Here is a 17,057-nt window from a genome sequence, read left to right on the forward strand (position 1 = left end):
CCTTTAATAGTGCAGAGCGGAGTTCCAGCAGTGTCACTTTCTATGGTGAGATCATTATTTTTTTGGGTGACTACTGTATGCGGGGGAATGTTTACTAGGCACGTTTCCTGGGAAGAGGTCTTGGTTTTTGGCAGCGGAGCAGGGGGAGGTGCCTTAGTTAGTAGCTGGGCCTTGGCTATTTTAGCCTTTTTCCTTGAATATGCCGAGGTGTGGTTACGCTTACTTTTGTTGTGTGGGCCATTTTGTGGCATAGGAGAGTTGCCACCTTTTGGTAGCGTTGCGTAGTTGGTTGTAGCTTTAGGGGAAGGACCCACCACGGTTTCATTCTTTTGCTCGGTGCTTACACCCAAGTGGAGTTGTGGGGAAAGAGTGGGTTTTGGTGGAGATCCCCCCTGTAGCAAGAATATACTGTCCACTTGTGGTTGATGAATATCGGCATTTGTGACGATCAAAGTGGGAGCAGTTCCAAGCGAGCGCTCTGGTGTTTTGGCCCATGCAATAGGCCCAAGGGAGGATTTTTTGGCAGCGGTTAGCTCAACTGACAGTCTTCTAGCAGCTTCAAGTTCTAAAGAGACCCTGTGTTGCATCTTCGTTATTTCATTATCGATTGCAGTGTGGGTCCTAGTGATAAAATCATCCAAGGTACCATTTTTCAATTTAGATTTGGCCGCTCTGTCTCTAAACTCGCGGGTTGCCATGGTAGGCAGGAAATGAAGTGCCTGCAAGGAGAAGGTAAGGGGTTGAGTGGTAAAATCAAATGGGGTAGCCCAGTCCAGGCTCTACCTGCCTCTAACGGCCTAAAACGGCCCGCTCTTTGCCCGGTCTTCGCCCGCTTCTTCGTCCGCGCGCGTCCCGCGTTCGCGTTCTGGGCGGAGCTGAAATAGCGGAGGAAAGGAGGGGGCGGGAAGAGGAACCAGGTGCGCGCGGTGGACGGCGCAAGCACTTCTGGTCCTCGCAGTCCCGCTCCCTGTGCAGGTGGCCTTTGTCTCTCTCCCTCGGGGTTGGTAACCGAGCCGAAATGCTCCCAGGTCACAGTAGAGGGTTGTTGGAGGGCTCCGTAGCTGAAGAAGTCCCAGGTATGGCCACAAACAAAGTCTGCAGTCTCACTCGTTGCACGAGCGGCACCCGCAGGAAGGTCAGAGGGAGGAGGGGGCGGGAAGAGATGATCGTACCATTTTTACTGTATCCTCTTTTCTGAGAGCAATTGTGAGGTACTGGAAATCAATCCAAATTGAAACTTGATAAATTATATGCAAACACTAAATGTTTTTTAATATAGTACCCATTTTTAAAGAATTTTTATAACAGTTTTATCTCACCCTCTTTTAACTGTGTATGTAAAATGATTTGAATTTATATTGATTTTAACTGTTGTTTCTAAAATGTGATTGAATCTGTATGCTTTTATGAATTTGTTGAAACAATTCGAATAAAGCTTTTGAAACTGAAACTGAAATAATGTACAAAGTTAGGCACACAAATTAAGATGCACATATGCTTAGTCACTTGATTCTACCTACTTGACTAAGATTAATATTGGAACAGACAGGAACCCCTTTCAGCGTCAGTTTCTAATTACTGACTTGTATAAGTTCTGGCAGGACCCGCCTTACTTAAAGCCCTGCCTGGGCTCAGGGGCGCAGGGTAGAAAGACTGACCTGCTCATCCACGGAGGAGCTCTGCTGGTGTTTCAGCCTTTGGGGGCCTAGTTGTACAGTCCTGGCAGCTGTGTGTGTAACTTTTGCTTCTCGCTGTCTCTGTCCCCCCCTCCATACCCAGTATGTATGCCTGTTCCACCCTCACTTATCGGTTGACTCTGCTTTTCTGGGAAAGGACAACGCACCTCAAGAGTGAAAGCAGCGAGTTAACAGTGACCAGGCGAACAACACCCATTGGACTCAAAGGGCTTCCGCCACCCCTGTTGTGTGTGGCAGCCCGGGATGAGACAGCTTCCCATGCACAAACACAGCCGCACCCGAGCACTTCACAGGTCTTAACCTCTTCCGCGCTGATGACGGAACCGCTTCGTCATCAGCCGCGGCGGCGCTGTGCTGATGACGGAGCGGTTCCGTCATGGCCCGCTCGACCTGCCTGCTCGGCGCTGATTTCACGCTTGTGCGGCGCGTTCTATTGAGCGGGCGGGCGGGGCCATGACGGAACCGCTCCGTCATGAGCACAGCTCAACCGAGGCTGGTGATGGAGCGGTTCCGTCACCAGCATGGGCGCGGCGCGCGCCCACCCCCTTAGCGCTGCGGCGGAATAGCCGCCACAGCGAAGGTGTTAAAAAGACCATTTGCATGTTAATGAGGCATTGCTGTTGTTTCACCCCTTCTAAGAGCCCCTGCAGCTCCACTCTGCCTATTGCTTTAAGTTTCAGCCCCCTCTGAATTTTTTTCTCAGCCACCAACTCCAGAAATTTGTCTGTTGATGCGCCGCATTTACAATGCGGCACACCATGGGGCAAAAACGGCACAGATGCTTGACGCATCTGTGCCGTAAGGCTCATTGCTGGAGTTGCGTGGCAAGCGCGACACTGCTCCAGCAATGCTTTGGGGGACCCTATCTTGACAATGCTGCGTCAATCCTTACACCTGCTTCAAGCAGGCGCAGGGTTTTGACACAGCATGGGCTCAAAAATGACTGAGTGAAATCTTGTAGATTTCACTCAGCCACTTTTAGGAGGCGTTCCTGTGCCGGAACGCACCCTCCCCCCCTGCGCAGGCATGCCTACTTCTGGCGCAGGGCTTTACAACGTGACACATCTCCCAGATGCGTCGCATTCTAAATAACCCGCACCATGGCGCATCTTTTGCGCCGCTGCTGCATCACAAAAGTGACGCAACAGAGGCGTAAAAGAGGCGCAAGGGACTTGTAAATCTGCCCCTGTTCCTTTGCTGAAACTCACCCAGAGTATGTGTATGTTTTCTGAATTTCTTTGTCCACTTCCTTTATGCATCAGAGCGCATAAAAATGTTGCACAGTTGCGATTTACCAAAATGTGTAACTTTACATATACCAAATTAAAGTGTCCGGTAGATTCGATAACACAGTGTTGTCTAATTTTCCTTTTTTATTTTAAAATGTGCACACCCTCACACCTAATTTAGTATACCCACACCCTAGTTGCATAGTTCTTTGCCACCTGATTTTAGTAGCTCTGTCCACAATGTCCCAATTTTATTATCCATATCATGCATTGATCTTTTTAACACTCAATGCTTGCTTTTACCCATTAATATCAGTTCAAATGCTTTAAAAGTAAAGAAAGACCAAAAAATAGTATCTAGGGATGTGGGAAATTTCCGTTAATTGTTTTCATGAAATTTTAGCAAAATTACATGAAGTGGACATCTGTTGTTTCATGCTATATTTTAGCGCAAAATGCGCCCCTGCGTCAGTTTTCAGTATTTTGGCTCAAGGACACAATTAAACAAAAGCACATTGAACAACAGGTGCTCACATTATTGTTAGTACTGCGCGTTGGCAGTAAATGTTAACTGCAAATGGCACGGTTCGCTGTTACTTTTACCATGAATTACGACTAATTACACGCACTGGCAAAATAGCATCCTTTTGGGAATATTCCCAGCATTACGAGAATCATGCTGGCACAATGTAAATTTCCCCCAGTCCTTATTGACCAGTGACTGACTCCACACAGTATTATTAAGAAGACTTAATGCATATTTGCAGATAATTAAAAAAAATCATGTAGTATCTAAATGGAGTTCATTGTGCAGCAATCAGCAAATAACTGCAAAATCATCCAACTAGTCAACATGTTAAACAAAAAATGGAGCGAAAATGGCGAATAGGCTTTTCAAGTCTTCAGCATATCATCCTTGAATCACAAGCTATTATTCCATATGGTTAGTGCCTTCGTAATAATCAGAAACCCAATTTCTATTCCTCCTCAGATCATCAGGAACAATGTCCTTTTGTCAAGTAATCGAATACTCTTCCTGAGATCATCAGGATCAATTACATCTTGTAAAGTCATCAGATACTCATTTACAAGTCATGCTCAGATCATCCGAAACAATTTCATCTTGTGAAGTCATCAGATACTCATTTTCAAGTGATCCTCGAATCATCAGGCTCAAGTTTCTAAACTCTGCTGATGACTTCAAGAGCTTGATGATGTCTGATGATGTGAAAACGACTTCTAAGGTAGTTGGATGATCATCCAATGACTCTGAGATGGCCTCTTAAGTAATCCTGTTAGACCTGGGTATGGCTGTACTGACGGGCTCCCTCTTCCCAGATGAGCCCATAACTAGGTCAAAGACATCACTAGTGGGTCGGACTCCAACAGCCATACTTGACAAGAATATTGAGCCCCCAGAGAAGCGGAGAAGGGGTGCCAGACCGGTGAAGAAGCCAGTGAACCTGGCTAAGCATAAATCCCAACCTAAAAAATGTAAAGGAAGGGAAGGAACTGAACCTGGCCCAAACTCCATCTTGTCTCCCAGATAACTAAGGATCTTTGCTTACTTGCCTTTAATTGAGGGTGATGATATGTGGAAGAGAATTGAAACACTAATTACTGTATTGTTGAACCCACTGCAAACCCAACAAACGAGAATTGGGGAGCGATTGTTACATTTAGAGGGTCTGGCTACTCCTTCTTTTGATCAATTCAATGGCCCTACCCTTTGTCATGTAGTGGAAATGCCTTAGGGGGTCATTCAACTTGGGGAAGACCTTGTGGCCCCTAATATAATAGAGGGGAACACGATTAGGTCCGCTAATATGAGTAGCCTGCCACCTATAGCTAAAGGCGAAAGGCTCAGACCAAGACAGTAATCCGGACTGCGAAACTCTATTCTTCCAACTTAACATCACGAGTAATTATACATTTAAAGGCCTATTGATCTACAGGCTGCCAAAACCCCTCTGACACAACTACTTAGCTCGTTCTTGGAATCCAGTGTAAGGAGCTCGGATTTCACTCTCCTGGGCAATTACAATATACACCTAGAGAAGAGCGCAGATGTAGGCACGGCTACCCTGATAGATGCATTCACCAATTTATCCTTGGAACAGATTCTTAAAAAGGATACACACAATGCTGGGCACACTCTCGACGGAATCTTTACTTCTAATAAGGACATTGAGATAATTGGAATCCTACTGGTTCCGTGGTCAGACCACAAGGTAATAACCTTCTCTATAAACGCGAAAAAGAATGTAGTTTCCACTACCCCACCACCTAGGCCCACGTCGTATCTAGACTGGTCCAGATTAGACACCCCTAAACTAAAAGAACAACTCTCATCAACTATTCCTGAGCTGGCACCAGATAGTAACTGCGCCACATCTCAAATTTCAAACTGGATAACTTCTGCCATTAGAATAGCAGTACCGCTAAAAAAAGCTACCCTCAGAAAAAAAAAAAACTTCCCAACCATGGTTCTCCGACTCACTCAAGGCTCAAAAACAAAACTGCAGAAAATTGGAAAGGAAATGGAGATCCAATTACGACCAATAGCAGAAAATTGAATATAAAACTTCACTGACTTTGTATAAGAAAAAATGATTTTAAAAGAAAAAGTATCTACTTTATTCGGAAAATAGAGGAGGCTAAAAACTCTAGTAAAGAACTATTCACCACTGTTAAAAAAATTAACCAAAATAGATAGCGACAAACAGGTTTCGATTAGCTCTGATTTCTGCAACATCCTAGGCCAATTTTCCATAAATAAAGTGACCACAGTATATGAATAATTCAAATCAACGGACATGCAGCCTCCCACATTATTAAACTCCGAACTTAGAGACGAAGCATCTCCAACAAAATAGAAACTACTGTTTCAATTTTCGACACCTTCACTGGAACAGGTATTTCAGGCGGTTATAAACACTAAATCCGGTGCGTTAGTGGACCCATGTCCACCAAAAGTACTGCATTTGTTCCCTGAGCTGCTAAGCGAACAATTGGTTAGGCTTATGTCCCAAATAGTGAACTCGGGTCACTTCCCAGATCTGGGGAAATCTACATCAGTACTCCCGCTACCAAAGAAACCCAACTTAGATCCACAAGAACTGGGGAACTACAGACCTATTGCAAGAATACCTTTCGGGGGAAAGGTTCTGGAGAAATTGTTGAATAAACAACTGGCCCAATCTCTCGCAGAGACTAATGTCTTCGACCACTCTCAATTCGGCTTCCGAGAGGGTCACGGGACAGAAACAGCCCTGCTTATGGCAATAGAAGAACTCAGGAGTGTACTGGATGCCGGACGGAGGGCCTCCTTGATCCTGTTGGATCTTTCGGCGGCCTTTGACACGGTCAGCCTTGATATGCTCCTGAGTCGACTTGCAGAGGCCGGCGTTCATCCAGCTGTAAAGAAAATTGCTGACGCCGTACCTGTACAATAGGACTTTTAGAGTCGAGTTGGGAGAAGCAAAATCAAAACCTTTCAACTCCCCCTGTGGTGTGCCACAGGGATCTTCATTAAGCCCTACTCTTTTTAATTTGTATGTAGCGCCTTTGGCAGGAATTATTAGGACTTGTGGATTCCTTCCGGTCTCGTACGCAGACGACACCCAAATAGTGGTTTCAATCGCAAACAACACTGCAGAAACAGCGGATAAATTTAAAAATTGTATGATTCAAGTCAGGCAATGGATGCAGAGAAACTGACTGAAACTGAATGGTAACAAAAGTGAGGTTATGCTACTAGGAACAAGTAGTGAAGTCTGGTCCCCGGAATGGTGGCCAGCTCGTCTTGGCGTAAGTAAAAAGAAGAAGGGAGGCCTCCTCTATAATGAAATAGGGGACAAGGAGTCTAAGTAGGAGGAACAAAAAAGGTCCCACAACCAATCAACTTGTAAGAACCCAAGTGTAGTTCACATATCCCTCGAAATACCAGGTTTAGCTTAAAACATGTACCATGTTACCATAAACAAATATTGAGCAAATCACGAACCATAGAAAATATGTGTGTTATAAAAGTATACAATTTATTACAATTAAAAGATAAAATCAAACAATTTATACAATGAATGTGCCCAAAAGACACGATAGCTTATTAAAAAACAATAAAAATCACAATTTGTTAAAAACAATTTCGTAAATGTCACAGTTGTTGTTGTAGTCGACGCAGCGTTTCGGTGAATCAGAGATAACACCTTCTTCAGGTATTGATAAAGTAACACACAGAATTGTTTGTCCTGAAGAAGGTGTTATCTCTGATTCACCGAAACGCTGCGTCGACTACAACAACAACTGTGACATTTACGAAATTGTTTTTAACAAATTGTGATTTTTATTGTTTTTTAATAAGCTATCGTGTCTTTTGGGCACATTCATTGTATAAATTGTTTGATTTTATCTTTTAATTGTAATAAATTGTATACTTTTATAACACACATATTTTCTATGGTTCGTGATTTGCTCAATATTTGTTTATGGTAACATGGTACATGTTTTAAGCTAAACCTGGTATTTCGAGGGATATGTGAACTACACTTGGGTTCTTACAAGTTGATTGGTTGTGGGACCTTTTTTGTTCCTCCAGCTAGTCTTGGCAACTGCCCATCCCCAGTCAACAAAGTAGAAAATCTGGGCATGATACTTGACAATAGGCTAAAGTTTGACGCCCAGACTAATAAACTAATATCCACCTTGTGGTATATCCTGAAAATGATTAAGAAGATCCTGCCATTCATTCCCTTTGACTCCCTTAAAAGGGTAGTCACAACGCTGGCCCTGTCAAGGTTAGACTACAGGAATGCTCTGTACGCCGGGATACAAGTCCAGCACTTAGCTAAACTGCAATGCCTGCAAAATGCAGCAGCAAGGCTGGTACTGGACATTCCCAGGTCTGAACCTATTAAACATCATCTAGGTGTCCTACATTGGCTCCCCAGGGTAAAAAAAATCAAATATAAATATGTTTGTCTAGCATACAAAGCCCTTCATGGTTCTGGCTCTCAGTTCTTAAGAACGCACCTCAAACTTCATGAGCTATCCAGGAAGCTGTGATCCAGTCAGGCAAAATTGATTCCGATACCCCGTTTCAAACAAGTTAGGTGGGGAGGAAGAAGCTTTCTGCTACATGCAGCTAAAGACTGGAACCTGCTCCCACTTGCAATCAAAAACAGCACCTCCCTGCTTTCATTTAGGAAACTGGTAAAAACATAGTTATTCATATCTGGTTATCCGGTTTCTCTCTGCTGCCTTAGTCTTCCCATATCTCCAGCACCAAGACGCCCATGGGCATACGTGCACTTTAGAAAACCATAAATCAAATCAAATCATATAGCTCAAAGTGACTCCCAAACCCGAATGGCTCCTCCAGTATACCAACACTAACTGCAGAGCAGAGATGAGAGGCCACCATTGCAATCCTTTACTGTTAATAACGACATAGGGAGCATCACACGCTTAATCTCACAGGAACAGGAAGGGAGGGCCTCTCACTCTAACCAATATAGATTGCTTAGGAGGGCAATTATTAAAACCCACCAGTCCTTGCACCTCCCTCGGGCCTCAGATCCCTTTGTTTTGATCCTGGCAAATGTTCCACCTCTAAGAAATGATCAGACTGAAAATACGATCCAATTGATGGACAAATCATTGCACTGGTTGTCTTGCCGGGCTCCCACTGAGGGAAATGGGGTTGTCCCACTTGCTAAGCAAATGATTATGGGGAGAAGGGTGGAGTGGTTAGGTTCGACAAATAAAATAATGGATAGGGATTTTGTGATCGTGAATTTTAACAACTAGCACACTCCAAAAGCTCTACTGGACTATCTGTGTAGGCATCCCCCTAGGGGTACACAGATAAAAGCATTACCTTATGTGTTCTTCTCTAGACAGCCTCTGACATTGGCTAATGAATTCAGATCCCGTCAGGGTAGTGGAGAACGGGAACCATGTGCCCCATTTGAGAAAGGTAATAGAGAGGTAACCCTTGAATAGATTTGCCCCCCTCAGTGACCTGGAACAATGCAATTGACTTAAACCAACCAGGCATAGCATTGGTAAAAATGCCTGAACCTAATGAACCCTTTGGAAATATTGCTAATGGGAACCGGTTAAACAATATTTGTAAGATACTGACGTGGAACATCACAGGAATCAAAAATAAGCTAAGGAACTCCAGTTGGCTAAAAGAGTGGGAAGGTCAGGATATCATCTGTTTTCAAGAGACATGGGCAACTGAGCCCATTTTTTATAAATGGCTACCGCTCTTTTCAAACAAAGGCGGTATCCTGGGCGTTTGATTGGGTTTCCCACTCCAAGCTCTGGTACATAATGGCGGAGATGGGATGTGAACCAGCAGTTATCAATTTTATACGACAACTATATTCAGACGATACTGCTTCGGTGCGTTACGGGAAAAATGGAGAATGCACCCGCCCTTTTAAGATCTCAAGGGGGGTAAGGCAGGGCTGTGTCTTGGCTCCATTCCTTTTCTCGATTTACACAAACGGAAAAGAAAAGGCGCTTATGACTTCAACTCTGAATGTCCCCATGGTGGATTCCCGTCCAGTGCCCATCTTGGCTTACGCCGACAACGCTGTACTCCTTGCCTGAACAGGGAGAGGCCTCCAGACTCTCATTTCAGCCTGTGCGTCCTTTATGGCTTCATTAGACCTCCAAGTAAATCAAACAAAGTCCTTTGTAATTGCGGCAGGGACAGGAAGACATGATAAAATACCCAGTTTTTAATTGACTCTGGGAAAATTGGGATGGTGGACTCCATTACTTGGGGGTCCTTCTGGACAAAAATCAGACATGGCAACAATTAGTGGGGGGAAGAGCGTTGGGTCTTGAGAGAAGTCTAGCTGCAATTAAGGCTTTCTCACAGAAATTGGGCTATAAGCCATTAAACCCAATTAAGAAGATCTACCATGCCAAAGCGAAAGCTGCAGCGACTTATGGGTCAGGGGTTTGGGGCATGGCCCCCATTGACTGAGAGCTATTGAAAATAAGTTTTTTAAGTCTTTAGTGTCCCTACCTCAATCCTATTCAAATTATATTGCTCACATTGAACTGAATTTACCTTACATTACCGACTCGATCAAGCTGGCTCCAATTCTCCTCTGGCGCTCTATTTGGAACCGGGACACTGTCTTTGACACAAAATATCATCAAAGATTGTTAAACACTAGAGAACTGTGGCAAAATTAAATGGTTAACTTATGTAGAGCGGCAACTGAGAAATGTGGGTCACATAGAATTATTTAAAGATTCCTTATCCTGTAAAAAATCCAGTGGGAAATTGGTGGATATTTTTATTGAGGGCCCATTACTTTAGAGCACAGATGAACTATACCAAACAATTGGTCCTCACCTATCAACTGGTTCCCTCCCTGGTAGACGGTGGTTATTCGTATTTAGTGGATATCCCATGTTTGCAACATACGTTTATCTTAAGTCGTTTTCGTTTGAACCTTCTACCGTTAATGTTAGGTTTCCCGTCAAAAAGGTTTAAACACTCTGATTTGCCAAACTGCCCTTGTGGTGGGAAGTCGCCTCAATTTGATTTACATTTAACGTTTTTTTGTGGTTTTTATAAAGAAGAACGTTTGAAATATATTGTCCCGATTTTAAAACGGCTTAATTTGCGACAGTGTTGAGTAGCATTATACTTTTTAAAGTCATTATCAAACCTTTAGTTTGCTACGCAGTGGCATGCTACTGGTGGGCGTGCATGTGCAAGAGGAAACACCTAGATATGAATTTTAGATGATGAATTTTATATATTTAAATAACCTGTATTTTATCCCAAAAATGTATATGCTCTAATTAATGTATTTGTTACTGTCTATTCTGGGACATTTAAAATGTTTACTGTTCTGATAACTTGAGAACGAATTTAGAAATGAATTGCTGTTTATTTTATTGGTTTGGTTTAAATTGTTCTAATTGTACTTTTATGAACTTAATTGTAAGATCGAATAAAGTTTTGTAAAGTAAAGTACTCTTGAAGGTATGGACAAAATGGGTATTTTGCTGGTACAGCGGGCGGGCCAAAGTACTCAAAACATTTTGTTTTTAAAGTTGTGAATTGAAATAAGATGTGTAAGGGTAAAAACAGTGTGCCTCTGAAAATAGTCTTTGTGCTAATAGCGTCTTGTGCACACTTACAGATTGAACTGGATACATTCTTTAAAATTGTCTAATAATTGGGGGCGTGGCCAAGGCGGCGAACATGGCGGACGCAGCCTAAGAGTGCTCCGTCCCGCCGCTGAAATATCTGCTGATTATCCTTGATTCCCCAACCCTGAGACGTCTCAAAAGTGCCACTAAGGTGTTGAAGGTGGCGGGGAAGCTCCGGCGGCGATTTGCGGGACTCCGGCTGCCTGCTTGGCGGTGATCTGGGACCTGCGGAGGCGAGGCCTGCCAATCCAGAGGAAGCCGGGACCTGGAGCCCGTGTGCATCCGGGCGGAGGTGGGACGCGGCCGGGCCCGGCGGAGAGCAGCGGTCGGTGCCCTATACCCGACACCCGGAGGTCCACAGTGAGTAGACCGTGCCGCACCGGAGACACAGCACACCAGCTGCCACACCCAGGAGCCTGAGGCTGCGCGGGCTGCGGGGTCGGGGGAGTGTGAGGGGGCCGGAGCGGCCTCATTCGGTGGTTATATCGGACCGCGGGGGAGTCACTACTGCGGGGGCAATATCCTGTGTTCTGTTCCAACCCCCCACCCCACCTCCCGGCTAGTCGAGCAAGACAGAGGCTACATTGGCGGCGGCGGGCGCAGAGGTGACGAGCCGCTCACGGCTGGGACCCAGATCTAGCCGTACAACACACGTGGTGGGCCGCGGCGAACACCCCTCTCGGCAATAGTGGACACGTGCTGACCGAGCCGCTGAGAGCTTGGTGGCAGGGGCAGGTGATCAGACACGGGCCGATAACTACTTGTGTGTCTTGAGACCCCGGGCTGCTGTGGTGAGGAGATCACATAACTGGAGTAGGTGTGGCCCCCCCCGCATTGGGTTGATGCAACGGCCTGTGGTGAACATCGCGAGGGACGCTGGGCCACAGGTGCGGAGACATCGTGAGCGGCGCCATGGACTACGGGAGGCCATAGTTCCGGGACCACAGAGACTAGAAAGTCCGACCTGCGGCCCCAGCGGCGCCCCGCACCTGTCATCCATATCGAGTGGCAGCCATGACGAGGGGTGGCAACAGCGGGGGCGCCTCGAAGCCGGGCCCAATGGACAAATTTGCTGGGCCGACTGGGGGAGCCGGGACATCCGGAGGCTCTCAAGCGCCTGGCCCGGACAATGCGGCCCTCATGGCAGCGATAACGCAATCCAGGGACGCGCTGGACGCAAAAATAGGGGCGGTTGGAGCCGATGTGACCCTTCTGCGTCAAGACCTACGCAACGCCGTGGCCCGCATCACTGAGACTGAGACCAGAATTACCGGTGTAGAAGACGACGTGGCAACGCTTAAGAAGAAGGTGGCCAAGATGGAAGGGATTCAAAAGGGCCTTGCAATGCGGGCTGAAGACGTGGAAGGACGTGCTCGGCGGAATAACCTGCGATTCGTGGGATTTCCGGAGGGCTGCGAGAAGGGAGACATGGAGGCCTTCCTGACCCAATGGCTGGAGGGTTGGCTCCCCCCGGAGTCTCTTTCGCGCTGTTTTATAATTGAACGCGCGCACCGTGCACTGACCCAGAGGCCGCCTGAGGGAGCTCGCCCACGGCCTGTGATAGCTAAACTGCTTAATTATCACGACCGCGACACAATCCTGAAACAAGCACGAGTGAAGGAACCGTTGTTGTTTGAAAATCACAAAATCCTCATATTCCCGGACTACACCAAGTTGGTCCAGCAACAGCGCCAGTCCTTCACTGCAGCTAAGGCGCGGCTGCGAGGCCTCAATCTCCAATATGCCTAGCTCTACCCGGCCCGCCTGCGTGTGGTCTTCCAGTCCCGGACCCACTTCTTCGATACTCCGGAGGAGGTCTTTGCCTGGACTGACGAAACGGTCCGCATTAGAGTCAACACCCCTCCGGGCCGAGACTCGGATTCATCATCCGCAGCGGGGCCCCCGAGGACCCCCCGGCGCTCGCGGAGCAGGAGTAACTGGAGGTTACGCAACAACAACAAGAATCCTCCACCTAACGATGGCACGACAGAAGCGTCCGGAGCTGCGGACTCTCGGGATCCGGACGCGCAAGACCCAAAGACACTTGGCGTACCGCAGACAGAGCCTTGGAGAGAAGCCAGGGGTCGACACCAATCCTTTGAGTGACGGAGCCCATCAGCAGGCTGCTGTCTAAGACATCTGATGTGTCAGTACTTGGGCAGCCCCGAGACGTGGGTTGGGGAAACAAAGACGAGAAGGCGGGCATAACCCCTCGGTTAGAGGAGTTGGTTTTGTGGGGGGTGAGTTGGGACTATGTGGGTAGTTCTTGGGGATCCATTGGAATAGTGAGTCTCTAACCTCCCGTTGGGGGTTGGAGATAGCCTATACCGCGACAGGTACTTCAACGTTGCTGAGGTATGGGGTGGGGGGTGGAAGGGAAGTTGATTTGGGGGGGTTAGTTGTGTGGGAGTTTCAGGGGGGAAAAGGGAGGGGGGTTGCGTTTTACTGCACAGTGTTTTTTGGGTCCTATTGACGCGAGATGAATGTGTGTGGCCCCTACCGCACGGACTGTCTGATCTTCTATCCATGAATGGCGGTTGAGGCTTCCGAATCAGGCTTGCAAAGGGCGTTGATGCGTATTTTGAGCTGGAATGTACGGGGGATGCTGGACAGGGTTAAAAGAGGGGCAGTTCTGCGACAAGGAAAGAGGGACAGGGCTGACGTGTTGCTCCTGCAGGAGAGCCATCTCATGGGTTCCAAGACCCTTAGCCTGCAGAGATATGGCTACCAACAGGTGTTTCATGCGGGGTTTGTGAGGGGATCCCGGGGGTGGCTATCCTGGTGCATCGCAGGCTGTCCTACACTCATGACACTCAGTGGGTTGATGCACAGGGCAGATATGTGTTCATTCTGGGCAAGATCGGCACTGAGCAGATAGTCTTTGAGAGTGTTTACGCTCCGCCTCCGCTGCAGGGTGCTCTTATTGAAAAGTTATTTGGGGTGTGGGCTGAGATCCCTAACGTTATGGCAGTGGTAGGCGGGGACTGGAATGACGTGATGAATGCACGGATGGACCAACATAGGCTGGGGGGTGAGGTGCCATCGGACTCACCTACTAAACTGAGTGGCATGGTGAGAGGAATGGGATGGGTAGACGCATGGCGACACCAACACACCCTACACCGTGAATACACATACGTCTCAGCAGTACACAAGTCCTTTTCTAGAATTGATTACTTATTTGTCCCCCACGCCTGGGTAGGGAGAGTGGACGCCACAGCGATACTGCCACGTGGCCTGTCGGACCACTCTCCGGTGGTGCTTGACCTACTTCTTGATAGGAGACGGCAGCCCTTTAGATGGCGCCTCTCCACATGGCACTTACAGCAAGAACCCTATCAGTCCCACATGAGGGAAGCTATTGCTCACTACTGGAGCGACAATGACCGCCCGGACGTGGAGGCCATGATCCTCTGGGAGGCCCTGAAGCCCACGCTTTGCGGGGTAGATGTTGCTTGGTGCGCGGCCGCCCGCAGGACACGTAGGGAAGGCCTGGCTAAAGCAGCAGACCAAGTTAGGAATCAGGAAAACAGATGCAGTGCTGGCGGGGGTGAGGAAGACGTGAGACAGCTCCTGCTGACGCAGCAGTCTTATGTCTCCTTGCAGTTGGACGAGGCTAGACAGTTGTGGCTAGCGACTCAGAGTAGAATTTACCAGTGGGCGACAAATCCAGCTCGATGTTATATAGACTCTGTCAGAGCACCTTCCACGCGCAGTCCCTACCATGTCTTCGAGATGAGTCCAGAAAGCCCATGACGGCCCGACAGACCTAGTGGCCAGCTTTGCACGATATTATGAGGCTCAATACGCCCCCAGGGAGCTCCTCTCGTCAAGCGACGTTGATAGGTTCCTAGCTGATCTTCCGCCACGATCGATTTCGGACGAGGGGCGGGCTAGACTTGAACTTCCACTGTCAGCGGAGGAACTAGGTACGGCCCTTGGAGAATTGAATACAGGCAAGGCCCCAGGGCCCAACGGATTCCCTTGCGAATTCTTTAGAAAATTTCACCTCCAATTAGGTCCATACTATAGCAGAGTATTGGAGGCTGCCAGAGAGTGTGGCCGACTCCCGAGGGACTGGCGACACGCTGAAATTGTGGTATTCTGCAAACCAGGAAGGCCTCCGGACAAGCCCGAGTCCTACAGGCCAATCTCATTATTAAATACCGAAGCTAAAATCTTGGCGAAGGCACTAGCCAATCGCCTTCTCCCGTACATCACTGATCTCGTCCACCCAGACCAGGCCAGGTTTATGCCCCGTAGGGCAACACAACACAATATTAGGCGCGCGCAGGTGGCGGTGGAGGCGGCCCGAGCGGCAGGGATTCCTGCGGCCCTCCTACTGGCCGACATAGATAGGGCCTTCGACTCAGTAAGCTGGGTCTACCTCTGTGCGCTTCTGTCCCGCCTGAACCTGGGGCCCCACTTCTTATCCTACCTACAACTATTGTACAAGGACCTCACGGCGTCGGTGAGAGTGGCTGGGGCAGTGTCTGATTCCTTTCCTATAGGTAGAGGCACCAGACAGGGATGCCCCCTATCACCATATTTATTCGCCCTGGCCATGGAACCACTGGTGGCGTGGGTCCGAATAGACGCACAGATGCGGGGCATTGAGTGGAGTGCGGGACCCTCCGACAGAATTGCGCTCTATGCGGACGATGTCCTATTCTTCCTTACGGACTTGAATAGATCTGGGCCACGGGTCCTTGACATTATGCGAATTTTCGGAGAGGTATCAGGCCTCCACCTGAACCTGCGCAAGTCAGTACTGTGGGTACTGGGGGAGCGTCGGGACTTAGGGTCCTGGGCGGGGGCGTTGCAGGAGGCGACGGGAGGCATTAAGTACTTGGGAATATTTTTGACAGACTTACGTGGGGTCTCCTGGACGCGCAATGTCGTGCCCATATGGGAGCGTATCCGCTCGGATATGACTACGTGGTCCCGTATGCCTCTGAACGTGTACGGCCGCTCAGCCATTTTTAAAATGGTGGCCCTCCCACGCCTCATATATCAATTGCAAAATCACCCGTACCCCATATCGCCGTAGTGGTTCAGGCAGGTAAATTCGGCGCTTAGTAATTTCCTCTGGGTCGGGGGAGTGGCGAGAGTGGCGCTCCGCACATGCTTTCTTTCCACATACTGTGGCGGCCTGGCAACGTCAGATGTCCTGTCCTACTATCAAGCTTCCCATCTGTTAATTCTGAATGAATGGTGGTATGGGGATCGAGGCGACCCTGCCTACGCCCTGGAGCGATTCATGATGGACCCTGATACCCTACATCATTTACTATATTCTGCAGTTAAGAGGAAGAGGCTTCCAGTGGTCACTCAAATAGTATTTCAAATATGGCACGGCGCGCTCCGTCGAATGGGATGGTGGAATAAGCTGACGAGGGAGACCCCATTGTGGCAGAATGGGCAGCTGCCGGTGTTGCTGTCCCTGCAGGGTTTCTGTGGCTGGGACGCGATTGGCATCTCGGCAGTGGGCCACGTGGTCAGGGGCACGACCCTTAAGTCATTCCAAGAGCTGCGTGAGGAATATGACATGCCCCTGACCCAGTTTTTTAGATACCTGCAGCTCCGTCATGCTATTGCTCCTACCCTGAGAGACCTTGACTCACTGCCCGAGTTTAGCCCCCTGGAGGCCAAGGTATTCATGGGGGAATTGGAAAGCAAAAAGATATCATCTATCTACCAAACACTAGTCACACATTGGTCAACTTCCCTAGATACACTGCGGGCTAAGTGGGAAAACGACCTGGGTGAATTTGAAGAGGAGGACTGGAGAGAAGCGCTTGACGCTCCTAGAGGGGCGGCCATTGCGGTACGACTGCGCTTCATTCAGTTCAAATACCTGCACAGGGTCTACTATACCAGGGAACGACTGTGGAAGGCAGACTTGATTGCGTCCCCTGATTGTCTGAGGTGTGGCAGAGAG

Source organism: Lissotriton vulgaris, chromosome 6 (genome assembly GCF_964263255.1).
Source record: "Lissotriton vulgaris chromosome 6, aLisVul1.2, whole genome shotgun sequence".
Taxonomy (NCBI): domain Eukaryota; kingdom Metazoa; phylum Chordata; class Amphibia; order Caudata; family Salamandridae; genus Lissotriton; species Lissotriton vulgaris.